This window comes from Halichoerus grypus, chromosome 6, assembly GCF_964656455.1.
Source record: "Halichoerus grypus chromosome 6, mHalGry1.hap1.1, whole genome shotgun sequence".
Taxonomy (NCBI): domain Eukaryota; kingdom Metazoa; phylum Chordata; class Mammalia; order Carnivora; family Phocidae; genus Halichoerus; species Halichoerus grypus.
Genome location: NC_135717.1, coordinates 115,167,842 through 115,186,097, shown reverse-complemented (window position 1 = coordinate 115,186,097; position 18,256 = coordinate 115,167,842). Strand labels below are relative to the sequence as shown.

At 39.5% G+C, this 18,256-nt stretch overlaps 2 pseudogenes; both read right to left on the bottom strand.

Moving 5' to 3' along the window:
• Positions 1–1,753: 1,753 nt before the first annotated feature.
• Positions 1,754–13,989, bottom strand: LOC118552942 (26S proteasome regulatory subunit 4 pseudogene; annotated as a pseudogene).
• A 420-nt stretch (positions 13,990–14,409) lies between these two features.
• LOC118543035 (olfactory receptor 8S1-like) lies at positions 14,410–15,344 on the bottom strand (annotated as a pseudogene).
• Positions 15,345–18,256: the final 2,912 nt, after the last annotated feature.

Here is an 18,256-nt window from a genome sequence, read left to right as displayed (position 1 = left end):
TACACCATACAAAATGATAAACTCAAAATAGATGAAAGACCTAAATGTGAGACAATAATCCATCAAAATCCTAGAGGAGAACATAGGCAGTAACCTCTTTGACCTTGGCTACGGCAACCTCTTCCAAGACACGTCTCTAAAGGCAAAGGAAACAAAAGCAAAAATGAACTATTGGGACTTCATCAAGATAAAAGGCTTCTGCACAGCAAAGGAAACAGTCAACAAAACTAAAAGATAACCTACGGAATGGGAGAAGATATTTGAAATTGACATAACAGATAAAGGGCTGGTATCCAAGATCTATAAAGAACTTCTCAAACTGAACACCCAAAAAACAATAATCCAGTCAAGAAATGGGCAGAAGACATGAACATATAATGAATTTTAAAGAGTTTACTAAAGAGTGTAATTGAAGTATGTAATAAATTGTTTTTAGTAAGTCATACAGAGGGTTTATAAATGAATAAAGTCAAAATTTTATTTCTTTTTTAAGGTAGAGAAGAGTCATCAACATTTTAATGGGGTTTTCATACAAGTAACAAATATGGAACCTTTAAGTTAACTGAAGTAATGGAAACATCAATAAAACATGCATTCATCCTTTCTTCAATAAAAAGTGAGTTGCAGGCAGGGCAGAGATATGAGATCCCAGAATGAATTAGGTGTGTTCTTGCTCATCCATCTAAGTATCCTATGTGGGAATAGGCATTATCTTTATTTTTTTTAAACTTAATTTAATTTTATTATGTTATGTTAGTCACCATACAGTACATCATTAGATTTTGATGTAGTGTTCCATGATTCATTGTTTTTGTATAACACCCAGTGCTCCATGAATGGGCAGGAATGCTCTCCTTTGGGTTCCCATCTTTGTGGTTACTGTTTTTTTTAAACTGTCTAACCACATCTTCCAATACCTGCTTATAGCCAAATTTTGAGGGGATCAGGGAAGGCTTCCTGGAGAAGGAGACATCTGTGCCAGGGCCTCTGAGTAGTGGGAGTCTGGGCCGCCCTGTTGCAGGGGTGGTGGAGCCCTGTTGGGCTGGAGTGGGCCGGGGTATGGATAACTATTCCAGTTGGTGTGCCTGGGCAGTCAGTAGGATGGCTGGAGGCCAGCGCCCGTTTGCCCATCCGCCTGTAGCCCTTTGTGTCTCTTGGGCTCTGTAAATGTCATCCTTTGAGCAAGGTTAAATCCAGACCTCACTTACTGCTTACTATCTGACAGCACCTCAGCAAATCATCTCAATTCTAGGAAGTGAACAGTACTCCATGTAATAAAGGCCAATTTAGTGTGATTTTTGTGGTGTTGGAAAGCGTTGATCCTTGACTAGCATTGCATCTGTAAAATGAATGTAAGTAAGGTAAGAGGCAGTTTAGGACTTGATATGACTGGGTGAGCAGTGGAACAGCTGGTGGAGCCCTAGCAATTTGGCTCAGCCTTGAGGGAGACAAGGAAAAGGGCACATAAGTGAGTGAGGCTACACATTCTCAAGCCCCCAGGCAATCCAGAGAAGGTCTTCTTAATCACATTTATGTATTATGTATGTATGTATGTATGTATGTATTGAGAAGGATCACGCTTTTTTGGTAAGACCTGACCAACAGATGAAGGCAGCCCAGTGGGCATCCTACACAACATTCTTTTGTTAAGAGAGATCAACTGGAACACAGGTTACTCTGGGCAACTTCCCAACCTCATCCCTAGAGGGGTGTGGATACTTCCAACCAGTTCCTTGAAGGCATCTGTAGTCTGCTAGAGATAGAGCCCCTCAGGGGTGCCTTCTTGCTTTTCACAAAGAACATTTCTTTAGATTTTTTGAAGTCTTCACTTGGTTACTTTCATTCTACATTCTTTCAAGGCCATCAGAGCAACTTCTGTACAGATTGCCTTGATGTCACACCAGAGAGGTCATTTTTAGCCATGCTCAAGTCGTCCAGGGTTACATCATCAGCCAAGGTCTTCCTGCTTGTGTGGATCTGAAAGATGTGCTTCTTGGTCTTTTCGTCAGGCAGGGGATCTCAATTTTTCTGTCAATGAGGTCTGGTCTAACAAGAGCTGGATCCAAAATTTGTTTGGTTTGTGGCCATGATAACTTTCAGGTCACCCTTTGAATCAAATCCATCCAACTAGTTCAACAGTTCTAACATTGTTCGTTGAATTTCTCTCACCACCGACATATAAGTTATATCTTTTTGTTCCGATGGCATCAATTTCATCAGTAAACACAATGGATCGTGCATGTTCTTTCCCAACTCGAAACAATTCCTGAATGGTTTGGGCTTGTTCCCTAGGTACTTTTCAATAAGTTCAGAGCCAGCCACTCTCAAGAAAGTGGCTGAGGTTTGGTTTGCTACTGCTTTGGCTAATAAGGTTTTACCTCTGCGGTGGATTATAGAGAATGACCCACTTTTTGTGCTTTATACCCATCTCTTTATAATATTCAGGATGAGTGAGAGGAAGCTCTTCAGATTCCTTAATTCCTGGATTGGCTGTCCAACTCCCCAGTATCAGCATAGGTTTCCTGGGGGTCCTTTTCTACCTTCATCACTGTGACCAAGGGATCCATGTCATCCATGAGCACCCCTATGACAGCATGCACCTTGTGGTTGAGCAGGACTGAGCAGCCTGGTTCCAGCAGATCCTTGTCTACAAAGGAAAGAAAGTTGATGTAGTGTTCTGATGTAGCCATGATGGTGTGATTGTCATCAAGGATCTCTTCCAAGGTTTCTACCGATACTGGGTTCCTCCTCAGATCATCCACCTTTGATCAGTCCTCCTCTTGCTTTTCTCTTTCTAAAGATTTATTTGTTATTTTATTTTTTAAACATTTTTTATTTAAACTCAATTAATTAACATATAATGTTATTATTGGTTTCAGAGGTACAGGCCTGTGATTCATCAGTCTTATATAATACCCAGTGTTCATTATATCACATGCTTTCCTTAATGTCCATCACCCTGTTACCCCATCCTTCTACCCCCCTTCCCCACCAGTAACCCTCAGTTTGTTTCCTATGATTAATAGTTTGTTATGGTTTGTCTCTCTCTCTCTGGTTTCATCTTGTTTTATTTTTTCCTCTCTTCCCCTATGGTCTTCTGTTTTGTTTATTAAATTCCACATATGAGTGAGATCATATGATAATTATCTTTCTCTGATTGACTTATTTCACTTAGCATAATATACCCTCTAGGTCCATCCCTGTCATTGCAAATGGCAAGATTTCATTTTTTATGGCTGGATAACATTCCATTGCATGCATGTATATCTATATCTATATCTCTATATATCTGTATATATACATCTATATGTATCACATCTTCTTTATCCATTCATCTGTTGATGGGCATCTGGGCTCCTTCCATAGTTTGGCTATTGTGGACATTACTGCTATAAACATTGGGGTGCAGGTGCCCCTTCAGATCACTACATTTGTATCTTTGGGGTAAATACCCAGTAGTGCAATTGCTGGGTCATAGGGTAGCTCTATTTTCAACTTTTTGAGGAACCTCCATAGTGTTTTCCAGAGTAGATACACCAGCTTGCATTGCCACCAACAGTGTAAGAGGGTTTCCCTTTCTCCACATCCTCGCCAACATTTGTTGTTTCCTGACTTGTTAATTTTAGCCATTCTGACTGGTGTGAGGTTGTATCTCATTGAGGTTTTGATTTGTATTTTCCTGATGCCAAGTGATGTGGAGCATTTTTTCATGTGTCTGTTGGCCATTTGTACGTCTTCTTGGAGAAATATCTGTTCATGTCTTCTGCCCATTTCTTGATTGGATTATTTGATTTTTGGGGTGTTGGGTTTGATAAGTTCTTTATAGATTTTGGATACTAGCCCTTTATCTGATAAGACATTTGCAAATATCTTCTCCCATTCTGTCTGTTGTCTTTTGGTTTTGTTGATTGTTTCTTTTGCTGTGCAGAAGCTTTTTATATTGATGAAGTCTAAATTGTTCATTTTTGCCTTTGTTTCCCTTGTCTTTGGCAACATGTCTAGCAAGAAGTTCTGTGGCAAGGTCACAGATTTTGCTGCCTGTGTTCTCTAGGATTTTGATGGATTCTTGTCTCACATTTAGGTCTTTCATCCATTTGAGTCTATTTTTGTGTGTGGTGTAAGGAAATGGTCCAATTTCATTTTTCTGTACGTGGCTCTCCAATCTTCCCAACACCATTTGTTGAAGAGACTGTCTTTTCCATTGGATATTCTTTCCTGCTTTGTTGAAGATTAGTTGACCTTAGAATTGAGGGTCCATTTCTGGGTTCTCTATTCTGTTCTATTGATATAGGTGTCTGTTTTTGTGTCAGTGCATACTGTCTAGATGATAACAGCTCTGTAATATAGCTTGAAGTCAGGCATTGTGATGCCACCAGCTTTGGTTTTCTTTTTCAACATTCCTTTGGCTATTCGGGGTCTTTTCTGGTTCCATACAAATTTTAGGATTGTTTGTTCCAGCTCTGTGAAAAATGTTGATGGTATTTTGATAAAGATTGCATTGAATGTATAGGTTGCTCTAAGTAGCATAGGCATTTTAACGATTTTGTCCTTCCAATCCATGAGCAAGGAATGTTTTTCCATTTCTTTGTGTCTTCCTCATTTCTTTCATGAGTGTTCTATAGTTTTCTGAGTACAGATCCTTTGCCTCTTTGGTTAGGTTTATTCCTAGGTATCTGATGGTTTTGGGTGCAATTGTAAATGAGATTGACTCCTTAATTTCTCTTTCTTCTGTCTCATTGATAGTGTATAGAAATGCAACTGATTTCTGTGCATTGGTTTTATATCTTGATACTTTGCTGAATTCCTGTATGAGTTCTAGAAATTTTTTGGTGGAGTCTTTCAGGTTCTCCACATAGAGTATCATGTCATCTGCAAAGAGTGAGAGTTTGACTTCTTTTTTGATTATTTGGATGCCTTTTATTTCTTTTTGTTGTCTGATTGCTGAGGCTAGGAGTTCCAGTACTATGTTGAACAGCAGTGGTGATAGTGGGCATCCCTGCCATGTTCCTAACCTTAGAGGAAAAGCTCTCAGATTTTCCCCATTGAGAATGATATTTGCTATGGGCTTTTTGTATATGGCTCTTATGATATTGAAGTATGTTCCCTCTATCTCTATACTGTGAAGAGTTTTAATCAAGAAGGGATGCTGTACTTTGTCAAATATTTTTTCTGCATCTATTGAGAGGATCGTATGGTTCTTGTCGTTTCTTTTATTAATGTGGTATATCACGTTGATTGATTTGTGGATGTTGAACCACTCTTGTAGCCCAGGAGTAAATCCTACTTGATCGTGGTGAATGATCCTTTTAATGTACTGTTGGATCCAATTGGCTAGTATTTTGGCAAGAATTTTGGCATCCATGTTTATCAGGAATATTGGTCTGTAATTCTCCTTTTTGGTAGGGTCTTTGTCTGGTTTTGGGATCAGGGTAATTCTGGTCTCATAAAATGAGTTTGGAAGCTTTCTTTCCATTTCTATTCTTTGAAACAGCTTCAGAAGCATAGGTATTAATTCTTCTTTATTTTTCTTTTTTATTTTTATTTTTATTTTTATTTTTAAAGATTTTATATATTTGAGAGAGAGAGAGAATGAGAGACAGAGAGCATGAGAGGGGGGAGGATCAGAGGGAGAAGCAGACTCCCTGCCAAGCAGGGAGCCCGATGCGGGACTCGATCCTGGGACTCCAGGATCATGACCTGAGCTGAAGGCAGTCGCTTAACCAACTGAGCCACCCAGGCGCCCTTAATTCTTCTTTAAATGTTTGGAAGAATTCTCCTGGGAAGCAATCCGGCCCTGGGCTCTTGTTTGTTGGGAGATTTTTGATTATTGCTTCAATTTCTTTGCTGGTTATGGATCTGTTCAGGCTTTCTATTTCTTCCTGTTTCAGTTTTGGCAGTTTATAAATTTCTAGGAATCCATCCATTTCTTCCCTATTGCCTAATTTGTTGGCATATTGTTGCTCATAATATGTTCTTATAATTGTTTGTATTTCTTCAGTGTTGGTTGTGATCTCTCCTCTTTCATTCATGATTTTATTTATTTGGGTCCTTTCTCTTTTTTTTTTGAGAAGTCTGGCCAGGGGTTTATCAATCTTATTAATTATTTCAAAGAAGAACCTCCTAGTTTTGTTGATCTGTTCTACTGTTCTTTTGGTTTCTATTTCACTGATTTCTGCTCTAATCATTATTATTTCTCTTTTCCTGAGGTGTTTAGGCTTTATTTGCTGTTCTTTCTCCAGTTCCTTCAGGTGTAAGGTTAGCCTGTGTAATTTGAGACCTTTCTTGTTTCTTGAGAAAGGCTTGTGTTACTATATATTTCCCTCTTAGGACCACCTTTGCTGCATCCCAAAGGTTTTGAACAGTTGTGTTTTCATTTTCATTTGTTCCCATGAATTTTTTTAATTCTTCTTTCTTTCTTTCTTTCTTTCTTTCTTTCTTTCTTTCTTTCTTTCTTTCTTTCTTTCTTTCTCTCTTTCTCTCTTTCTCTCTTTCTTTCTTTCTTCTTTCTTTCTTTTTAATTTTATTATGTTATGTTAGTCACCATACAATACATCATTGGTTTTTGATGTGGTGATCCACGATCCATTGTTTTCGTATAACACCCAGTGCTCCATGCAGTACGTGCCCTCCTTAATACCCATCACTGGGCTAACCAATCCCCCCTGCCCCCTCCCCTCTAAAACCCTGTTTGTTTCTCAGAGTCCATAGTCTCTCATGGTTCATCTCTCCCTCCAATCCCCCCCCATTTTTCCCTTCCTTCTCCTAAATTCTTCTTTAATTTCTTAGTTGACCCATTCATTCTTTAGTAGGATGATCATTAGCCTCCATGTATTGGAGTTCTTTCCAGATTTCCTCTTGTGATTGAATTCCAGTTTCAAAGTACTATGGTCTGAAATTATGCAGGGAATGATCCCAGTCTTTTGGTACCATTGGACACTTGATTTGTGACCCAGGATGTGATCTATTCTGGAGAATATTCCATGTGCTTTCAAGAAGAATGTGTATTCTGTTGCTTTAGGATGGAATGCTCTGAATATACTTTAGGAGTCCATCTGGTCCAGTGTGTCATTCAAAGCCCTTGTTTCCTTGTTGATCTTCTGCTTAGATGATCTGTCCATTGCTGTGAGGGGGGGTGTTAAAGTTCCCTACTATTATTGTATTATCATTGATGTGTTTCTTTAATTTTGTTATGAATTGGCTTATATAATTGACTGCTCCCATGTTAGGGACATAGATATTTAAAATTGTTAGATCTTCTTTTTGGATAGACCCTTTAATTATGATATACTGTCCTTCATCATCTCTTATTACAGTCTTTTGTTTAAAATCTAATTTGTCTGTTATAGGGATTGCTACCCCAACTTTCTTTTAATGTCCATTAACATGATAAATAGTTCTCCACTCCCTCACTTTCAATCTGGAGGTGTCTTTGGGTCTAAAATGAGTCCCTTGCAGACAGCATATTGATGGGTCTTGTTTTTTTTTTTTTTTTAAAGATTTTATTTATTTATTTGACAGAGAGAGACACAGTGAGAGAGGGAACACAAGCAGGAGGAGTGGGAGAGGGAGAAGCAGGCTTCCCGCTGAGGAGGGAGCCTGATATGGGGCTCGACCCCAGGACCCTGGGATCATGACCTGAGCCGAAGGCAGCTGCTTAACTGACTGAGCCACCCAGGCTCCCCGTTTTCTTTTTTTGTTGTTGTTGTTTTGTTTTTGTTTTCTTTTTATCCAATCTGATACCCTGTGTCTTTTGATTGGGACGTTTAGCCCATTTACATTCAGAGGAACTACAGAAAGATATGAATTTAGTGCCATTGTATTACCTGTAAAATGACTGTTACTCTATATTGTGTCTGTTCCTTTCCGGTCTATGTTACTTTGGGGCTCTTTCTTTGCTTAGAGGATCCCTTTTAATATTTCTTATTGAGCTCGTTTGGTGATCACAAATTCTTTTAGCTTCTGTTTGTCCTGGAAGCTTTTTATCACTCCTATTTTGAATGACATCCTAGCTGGATAAAGTATTCTTGGCTGCATATTTTTCTCATTTAGCACCCTGAATATATCATTCCAGTCGTTCCCGGCTTGCCAGGTCTCTGTGGATAGGTCTACTGCCAGTCTAATGCTTCTACAGTTGTAGGTTGCGGACCTCTTGTTGTGAGCTGCTTTCAGGATTTTCCCTTTGTCTCTGAAATTTGCAAGTTTCACTATTATACATCAGGGTGTTGACCTATTTTTATTGATTTTGATGTGGGTTCTCTGTGCCTCCTGGACTTGAATGTCTGTTTCCTTCTCCAGATTAGGGAAGTTCTCTGCTATGATTTGTTCCAATATGTTTTCTGCTCTCTCTTTCTCTTTCCTCTTCTGGGATCCCAATTATTGTAATATTGTTTTGCTTTATGGTATTACTTATCTCTTGAATTCTCCCCTTGTGATCCAGTAGTTTTTTATCTCCTTTTTTCTCAGTTTCTTTATTCTCCATCATTTGGTCTTCTATATCACTAATTCTTCTGCCTCATTTATCCTAGCACTTAGAGTCTCCATTTTTTATTGCATCTCATTAATACCATTTTTTTTATTTCGAATTGATTAGATTTTAGTTCTTTTATTTCTCCAGAAAGGGATTCTCTTGTGTCTTCTTTCCTTTTTGAAGCCCAGCTAGTATCTTTATCATCATTTTCTGAACTGTAGTTCTGACATCTTTTTTTTTTTTTAAGATTTTATTTATTTGACAGAGAGAGAGCAGGAGAGCACAAGCAGTGGGAGCTGCAGAGGGAGAGGCAGAAGCAGGCCCCCTGCTGAGCAGAGAGCCTGATGCAGGGCTCAATCCCAGGACCCAGGATCACGACCTGAGACAAAGGCAGTTGCTTAACCTACTGAGCCACCCAGGCGCCCCTAGTTCTGACATCTTACTTATGCCCATACTGATTAGGTCCCTGGCAGTCAGTACTGCCTCTTGTTATATTTTTTGAGGTGAGTTTTTCTGTCTTGTCATTCTGTCCGAGAGGAATAGATGAATGAGAGAACAAAATACTAAAATAGCAACAAGACCCCAGAGAAATATATACTAAACACACCAGAAGAGACCAGAAACCAAAAAAATAAAATTAAAAAATAAAAAGAGAGAGAATATAATCAGACAGGTGAGCAGAATAGAACAATCTTTTGTGTATTTTGGATCCTTTGTGTATTTTGGTCTGTTTGTTAGAAAACTAGATCTCAAAATTGTAAAGAAAGAAAAAGTTATATATGTACAAAAATAAAATTAAATGCAATGAAAATATAGAATGTAACTGTAAAAATGAAAATTAAAAAACAAGAAAAAAGAAGGAATAGAAATAGACAGGTGAACAGAACAGAGCAATACATGATATCCTGAGTGTATTTTGGTCTCTTTGTTAGAAGAAACTACATCTCAAAATTGTAAAGAAAGAAAAAGTTATATATACACAAAAATAAAATTAAATACATTGAAGGATAGAATGTAAATGTGAAGATGAAAATTTAAAAATACTTTAACAAAAATAAAAGAAAAAGAAAAAGAGAATATGATCAGACAGGTGAAGAGAACAGAGCCATACACTAGATTCTGGGTGTATTTTGGTCTGTTTGTTAGAAGAAACTGTATCCCAAAATTGTAAAGAAAGAAAGACTTATATATATACAAAAATAAAATTAAATACAATGAAAGGATAGAATGGGGGTGCCTGCGTGTCTCAGTCATTAAGCGTCTGCCTTCAGCTCAGGTCATGGTCCCAGGATCCTGGGATCAAGCCCCACATCGGGCTTCCTGCTCTGTGGGAAGCCTGCTTCTCCCTCTCCCACTCCTCCTGCTTGTGTTCCCTCTCTCGCTCTGTCTCTCTCTGTCAAATAAATAAAACCTTTTTTTTTTTTAAAAAAAAGAAAGGATAGAATGTAACTGTAAAAATGAACATTAAAAAAGAGTTAAAAAATAAGAAATTGGTTGAAAAAGAAAGAGAAAAAAATTAAAATTGAAAGACTAAAGAATCATGGGAAAAGAAACCCAATGAATTCTATATACTATTTCCCCCTAGCAATGGAGTTTTGTAGTTCTCACTGATTGGTAAACTTGGTCTTAGCCGAATGTTCTTGATCTTCTGGGTGAGGGCCTGTTTCAGTGATTCTCAGATGTCTTTGCCCTGAGTGGAATTGCACTGCCTTTGCTAGGGAGCCAGGCTAAGTAAGTGGCTCTGGATTACTCTATGGGGCTTTTGTTCTCCGAAGTCTTTCTGCACTGCTTTAGAGGATGAGAATGAAAATGGTGGCCTCCCAGTTTCCAGCCTCAGAGCCAAGAGCTTGCACCCCCCCACTCCTCAATGTGCCCTCAGGGAAAAGTAGTCAAACACTCCTGTCTCCCTGGTCTCTGTCCCCACTCCCTGCTCACCTAGCCCATGACTGAGCATTTCTATCTCAGGCACATAACCCTATTTGAGTCTCCAAACCCTGCAAACTCCTGCCCTCCTGGTGGAGGAAGTGGGGTCTCACTGGTTCTGCCACTTACTTGCTGGTACCTGCTCAGAGAGCAGTGGCCTGACTGAGCTGAAAGCCCACTCTTGGGCTCACTGTTTGCAACCAGCTTCACCATTCTGATGCTTGGGAACTCTGCGGCACTCAGGCACCCCTGGTCTTCCTGTGACCCTAGGGATCCTGAGACCATACTGTCCCACCTAGGATTCTGCCCCACTTTGCCACCTGAGCGCCTTTCAGGCAGGGACGTCTCTCATTGGAGCAGACTTCTAAAAATTCCAATTTTGTGCTCTACTGCTATATCACTTTCTGGTGCCGGCTTATGGACCCCCCCCAGGTTATCTTCCCATATATCACCTCAGATTCACTTATCCACACCTCTTACCTTGCAGAAAATGGTCGCTTTTCTAATTGTAGGGTTGCAGCTATTCTTTTCTTAGATCACTGGTTGAGTTCGCAGGTGTTCATAATGATTTGATAGCTATCTAGCTGAATTCCTTGGCCAGATGAAACTAAGGTCCCCTACTCCTCTGCCATCTTGGACTATTTCCAAGGTTGTATCTTTAAACAACATCTGTCCTGTCTCCCCACCTCCCATCTTTTGGTAACCATAATTTATTCTCTGTTTTTATGAGTTTGGCTTTTTTTAGATTCCATAAATGATATCATACAGTACTTGTCTTTCTCTGTCTGACTTATCTCACTTAACATAAAGTGCTCAAGATGCATTTACGTTGTTACAAATGGCAGGATGTCCTTCTTTCTTATGGCTGAGATATTCCATTGTATATATATACCACATCTTCCTTATCCATTTCTTTCTTTTTTTTTTTAAAGATTTAAAAAAAATTTATTTGACAGAGAGACAGCAAGAGAGGGAACACAAGCAGGGGGAGTAGGAGAGGGAGAAGCGGGCTCCCCTCTGAGCAGGGAGCCTGACGTGGGGCTCAATCCAGGACCTTGGGATCATGACCTGAGCCGAAGGCAGATGCTTAACGACTGAGCCACCCAGGCACCCCTATCCATTTATTTCTTGATGGGCACTTAGATTGTTCCCATATCTTAGCTATTGTGAATAATGCTGCAATAAACACAGGATTGCATATATCCCTTTGATATCCTATTTTCATTTCCTTTAGGTATATACCAAGAAGTGGAATTGTTGGATTATATGGTAGATCCATTTTTAATTTTTTTAAGGAACCTCATATTGTTTTCCATAGTGGCTAAACCAGTTTATATTCCCATAACATAAATACCCTACATTTGATAATAGCTACCGATAATGGCATCAGACACCCTTTTCAAGGCTTAGTAAGAGATATAAGAACCTGTGATGATGCTACCGCTAGTTATCACCAACCCTCTCCTTCCCTGGCTATACAAAAAATTGGGGATTGGAACAAATTGGGGAGGGTGTTCATTTCATTGGCCTTACTGGGATTTTAGTGTTTGTGGTGAGAAGTCATTTCCTTCTTTTCTCATGGGGGAAGGGAGGATTGCTTTTCTTTTGTAGGATCCAAATGAACGTGGTCCTAAGAGAAGAGCTCACAAAAACAGAAAATGCCTGCAAGCAGAATAGACTGAGATCTCATTCCTCAGTTAGACATCTACTTCAGCAGTAGACTTGCTGATCTTTCCTCTATGCCTCTCTGAGCCAGAGAGAGAAGAATTGGAAAAGCTGACAGATGGGGGTGGGGTGGGGTGGGTGTAAAGGGTGAAGAGGTGTGTGGAAATACAGCAGCCAGCCTACCTACTGCTTGGTATGGCAAGGATGATGTGTGAATTTCCTTGGTGGGGGGCAGGTGGGGAGTCAATTGGTCATCTTGGTAGACAGCTGACTTTGGACTCTAATTGGCATATCCAAGGTGGTTGTTAGGGGAAGTTCTCTCGACAGCAAGAGGCTGTGGAGTGCTGCTGGGTATAGGAAAAGAGGTGGGAGAGAGGAGAGTGAATAGGAGTCAAGTCTTCTGAGTCAGAGAACTGTACACTGAGCAGGATCAGTGGGACCTTACAAAGAACTCCCATGTGCCTCCACCAGAGCTGGTTTGTACAATGGCTGTCCTGAGTTCATTCTTTTGGTCAGCCATTGCTAACTAGAGAGTGGTAGAGGGGATGTGACTGGGCCAGATTAGGCCTCTTCAGAACGGTGAGATCCCAGCTCAAACTTACATTTGGGGAAGGAGGAGGAGAGAGACTTCAATGAAATATATGTCTTAAACTAGAATATACATATATTAAACAAAATGATCAGAACATTAAGGATCTGATGATATGTCTTTAAATGTAAGGAAATGGAGATTATACAACCCAGTTGAATTAAGTAACTGGAAAAAAACCAGTTTCATATGTATTGGTCATGGAGTTGGGACTGCTTGATAAATGGATTACATTAAAATCTTTATGTACAAGAAGCATTAGAAGAAAATATACCTAAATACGGGTGATAGAATTCTTTTTTGGTAATTATCACTTTTTCTTTAACATATCTGCTTTCTTATTATAACTTAAAAATTGGAAATACAGATATGTTATTAATTAGTGTATAATTCAGTGCCTGGTATGTTTTATGATAACATACGTTTATGAAAAAATAAAGTAAAATGGAGCAACAGTGTTTTAACCTATTAATCAAAATGATGCAGGGTCGTCTGGTGCAGGTACAGAAAGAATTCTTGAGACAATGTATGGTGCAACTTAGTAAGTTTATTTAAGTAGCATGGGGACAAGACCCATGGGCAGAAAGAGCTGCACTTTTGCTGTGTGAGGCTGGTGGTTGCTTAGTAATCAAAGGGAAGAGGGCCTGCAGGGTGTCTCAGAATACAAAAGTTTCTTCAAATTGGTTTGAATTTCTACTTGTAAAACTACTTTTGCAACATTCTTCTGGTGCTTATAATCACTATTAACTATTGGTGAGATATCAGGCAGTCCTGAGACCCTTAAAGAATGTAGCAACCAGCAAGTGTTTGATCCATATTGAAACTATGCAGACTGTAAGTCAGCCTGCCCTGCTAAGGGTAAACATTTTCCTGTTTCTGTCCCTCATCAATAACATGTATTGTTAGGGGTCTCATTATTGCTAGACAGAAAATAACATTGAATGAGTATAAGTTATCACACTTTAAAACAATCTATTTTGAGGAAAATAATAAGTAGTGCAGAAAAATTTCTCAGAAGATACAAATTTGGTGAATTATATAACACATACTGCGTATTTCATAAACCTATGCTAGAATATATGAAAAGGAAATTACTCCAAAACAATTGACTAAAAACCCTTGCATTCCCCAAGTGGGCTAAATGGAAAAAACAAAGCTTGAAGGAGGTGAATTGTTGCAGAGAGCTATATTTTCCTGTCTTACCCTAGAAGGAGTGACATTTTCCCTCATGTTCCAACTCCAAGTAACAGAACAATAGAGTTCTTTGTATCACCCAAATCACTGACCTGCTGATTGTGCAGTCCTGAATTTTAGCACTTTTGTCTATCTGCAAGGGCTTCACCATCAAAGCTCAAACGCCTCCACAGACCCCAAGTCTGTAACTTTTCTTTCCCTGAGATTCAGCAGTTTTTGGTGAAATCTTATGGTTTTCATGCCTTTCTGTACATTTAATCCTAAAAAATAATCCAGTACACACACATTGTTTTACTCAGTATCAATGAAACAATAGAGGAGTAAATTATGATTAAATAAAACTTTTAATCAAGAGGACTATATATTCCATTGATCTGCCTTTGAGCAGGATTTAATCCGAACCACCTTCTCCTACCCTGACCCCACCCTCAATCTATCCTTGTGCCTCTTTCTTAAGCTCTTCTGTGGTATCTTCTAGCATCTAACTGGCCATTAGGAAGATTGTAGTATCAACTCAACAGATATCGTGAAGCCTGTAGCTCTTTCTTAATTGATCATCTCTTGCAGCTTGCTACCTGTGCCATTGCAAACATTTCCCCAAGGTTCTTCTCAGAGCTGCTTTTACTTCTTTGTTTTTCAGGCTGTAGATGAGGGGATTCACTAGGGGAGTGACCACACCATACTGTATGGAGAAGATCAGCTCCAGAGGTGAGCCTGAGGTTGGCATGAGATGACGGAGGAAAGCTGAGCCATAGAAGAAGCTCACTGCGGTGAGGTGGGAGGAGCAGGTGGAGAAGACCTTGTTTCTGCCCAAGGTGGAGCTGATGCTCAGGATGGTGGAGACAATGTGCACATAGGAGAAGAAGATCAGGAAGAATGTACCAAAGCCATGCAGGAGTGTGGAATAGACCAGGACAGTGAGGTTGGTAGAGACATCAGAGCAGGACAAAGGGAAGAGAGAGGGCAGCTCACAGCTGTAGTGATGGATGGTTTTGGCCTCACAGAAATCCAAGTTCATTATCAGAGGGATGTTAATGAGTGCATCTAGAAAGCCCAGGCTCCATGAGCCCCACACAAGCTGCATATACAGCTGATTATTCATTACCTGGCCATAGAGGAGTGGGAACAGATAGCAGCATAACGGTCATAGGCCATTGCTGACAGTAGGCAGACTTCTGTTCCTCCAAAGTCAAACAGAAAAAAGGCTTGAATCAGGCATCCCTCTATTGAAATGGTTTTCGTTTTAGACAGGAGGTTCTCCAGTAGCTTGGGCACAGTGACTGAAGAAAAGCAAAGATCTAGGAAGGAGAGGTAACTCAGAAAGAAGTACATGGGTGTGTGGAGGTGAGAATCGGTTCTGATCACCAGCAGCATTGTCAGGTTCCCCATCAGGGTCAAGGGGTAAATCCCCAGGAAGAGCACAAAGAGCAATACCTGGACATTGGGGTCAGCCGGCAGCCCAAGGAGGATGAAATCAGTGATGGTGTTGTGGTTTCTCAAGGCCATTTGGAGAGCATGTTTCCTAGAAATAAATATAGGATGGACTTGAAACTTGTCTTGATTATACCCAATTACATAGTTAGGGACCCTCTTTTATGTACATGCTCCTAAATATTTAGGTTTCACATATCCCTTTATTGACTATCTAGAATTCCTTCTTCCCATCTAGTATTTGGTTTCAAACTCACTGTGATATTTCCATAGAGCTGTTATTCTACTTAAAAAACTGCTGAGGAAATTTGTGAATTTGTTCAGACCTAGTCCATCAACTGGACACTGCTTTGTGAGCAGTGTTCTGGGTGTGTTTTACACATTGTAGCAGAGTTCCAGGGAGCTATTTCAGCAGTTGTCTTCTCTCCTCCATTTTCCAACCTGTTCTTGCCCCATTTCAAAACCCTCCTAAGATTCATAATTGCTTAATAGTATCATTTTGTCTTTCTTTAGCTTTTTGTCATTGATACCACACGTTAATATATATTGTTGATCCTTTGAGACAAGATTAATAGATGATTGTGTGTGCATGTGTGTGTGTGTGAGTGTATGTGTGAATGTTGGATATGGGGCAAGTGAATAAGGGAAGAAGGTATTGCTAACTCCTTTTTGCATTTTAAAAAATGAGTATCATAAATTATGTAACTCATCCAAGGCCATGACTTGTATACATAGACTTTATAGGACCCTGAGACACCAGGTCTTTCTTCCATACAGTAACTTGCATTTAAGGCCTGCCTTCAGATCCTCCATCATACATGGCATTTAGACAATGTTACAGTTGGTCTCAACTCTTTTGGTCTCAATGCTGTGGACAGATGGATGTACTTGCTTCCGAGCACCCCACAGGAATGACTTTCACTCTGTTTTTACTTGAGCATCTGCTCTATTTGAAATGGTAAGGTAATTAAGAAAAAATCTTATTTATTGTTTACCCCATCTTAATTTTGACCTTTTATTGAGATCTTTTGTGATCATTTGCTTCTCTGAACTCCCATAGTCCATAATGATAATAAAAACTAGCTATTTTTTTTTTTTTTTATCGAGGGCCTAATATGTCTTTGGCACTCTTAAAAATCTGACATTTTCTTTTTTAATTTCACAAGACATTCTGGGTAGATCATTCTATCCTAATTTTTCAAATCTAGAATTTTGCCTTCCCAGAGTGAATGAGTGGCTACATCAGGATTTCACCGGCATTTTCATTATTGTTTCTCATCTGGCACATCTGCTTCCCCTTTTCTTATGTATTTCTCAAGGGTGTTAGCTCTCCTCCTGTGGCAGCCATGGAGGTGCTCCACTTGGGTAACTTAAAGAAAGAACCTAACATTCAGCAGTGAAGGATGTAGTTAACTGACAAGCATTCAGTTGCAGTACCTTTGAGATTGACCGCAGCTTTAGCAGAGGCCAAAGTGTTCCCAAGCAGTCAGTGACTGAGCCTGCCTTCTCAAAGGGGCGGTCATTCCTCCAGACCTCCCACTGGCTTGTATGAATGTTTATCAGATCTGTACTGCAGTCTGAAGCTCTCTGAGACATTTCTGCTTTCCTTCCATCATTCCTGTTGCCAGTGTCATGTCTGGATCATGGTCTGAAGGCTTTTCTGACCCAATCCTGATTCCTACTCTTTATCTTTCACAGGCCCCTCCCCACCAAATTTCATGTAATCCTACTTCTACATCAACATCTCTTCTGGGAGGACCTCACCTAATATACTTCCACTCTGTGCTAATTCATTAACTCACCATAAGCAACTCTCTTCATTTTATGCCATTGCTGAATCACCATCTTGTTTTGGCAGTTAGTGGTTAGACTATTTATGCCACGTTTCTTTCTTTTCTTTTTTCCCTCAAGTAATGACACTACAGTTCTTTGATGAAGGTGATTATGCTCTAAATTACTTGGCACCTCTATACCATAATACTTGACCCAATAGGAAGCATATATGGTGGATCATTTATTACCTTTTGTTGGATGAAAAAAGAAAGCAATGAAGTGAATTGAACAGACTGCTTAGCCAATCTTCTTTAGAAAAGTCTTCAGACTCATTAACTTGATAAGGATTCAGCACTAAGAAGACAACAAAGTGGGAAGCAATGAAATGGTATGTGTGTATGTATGTGTGTTTGCATGTGTGTGTAGATTGTCTCAGTTTTGAGCAACTGGTGGTGTACTTCATGTATTCCATGCCTACTATCCCATTTCAGACTATCAGAGAGGCTAAAACCCATGACATTCTCTGTTCATTCATTCATGTTTCTGAACATTAATTTATTTAGTGTATCTATGGGTTCTTTAATGCATCTTTTCCCTTAACTTAGTCTTCTATACATTTATTCTTTGATAATTCTTCCATCTATCCACCCATAACTCAATCATTCATTCACAAATTGCCTGCTATATGTTAGGTTATGCTGGGCTTAGAGAAGACCACATTGCAGATACTTATGTTGAACTGTTATATGTATGCACATTTGTCTCCTAGATTTTAAGTCACTCTTGTCCAGTATCCAGGGATGACTATCTTTCTAGACTAGTTCCTTACACTTCATTTGCACTTGATATGGCACTATACATTCAAGTTGTGTTTCTTTATGAAACATCCTTGGTTGGCAACTTCATACAGTCTTCTGACAAGTCTCTTGACCTCTTAGCCTGCCTTTTATTCTCTAGCTTTGCTCTGACACCAGAGTCTGATGTTGGTATTGCCGAAAGGACTCACAACAACTAATTAAATCCTGGAAAACTAGTCAACTTTCCAGTCTTTGTCATTTTCTTTACTTGGACAAAAAAATTAGAGCAGTCTTTTCTCCACTATTAATATTAAACATTCACAGAGATCCCCAGACTATTCGCAGAGATCTGACTTAGAACTTAGATCTAGATTATATCTCAGTCTGTCTTACAGGTGAATCTGTAGTTTAGGATGG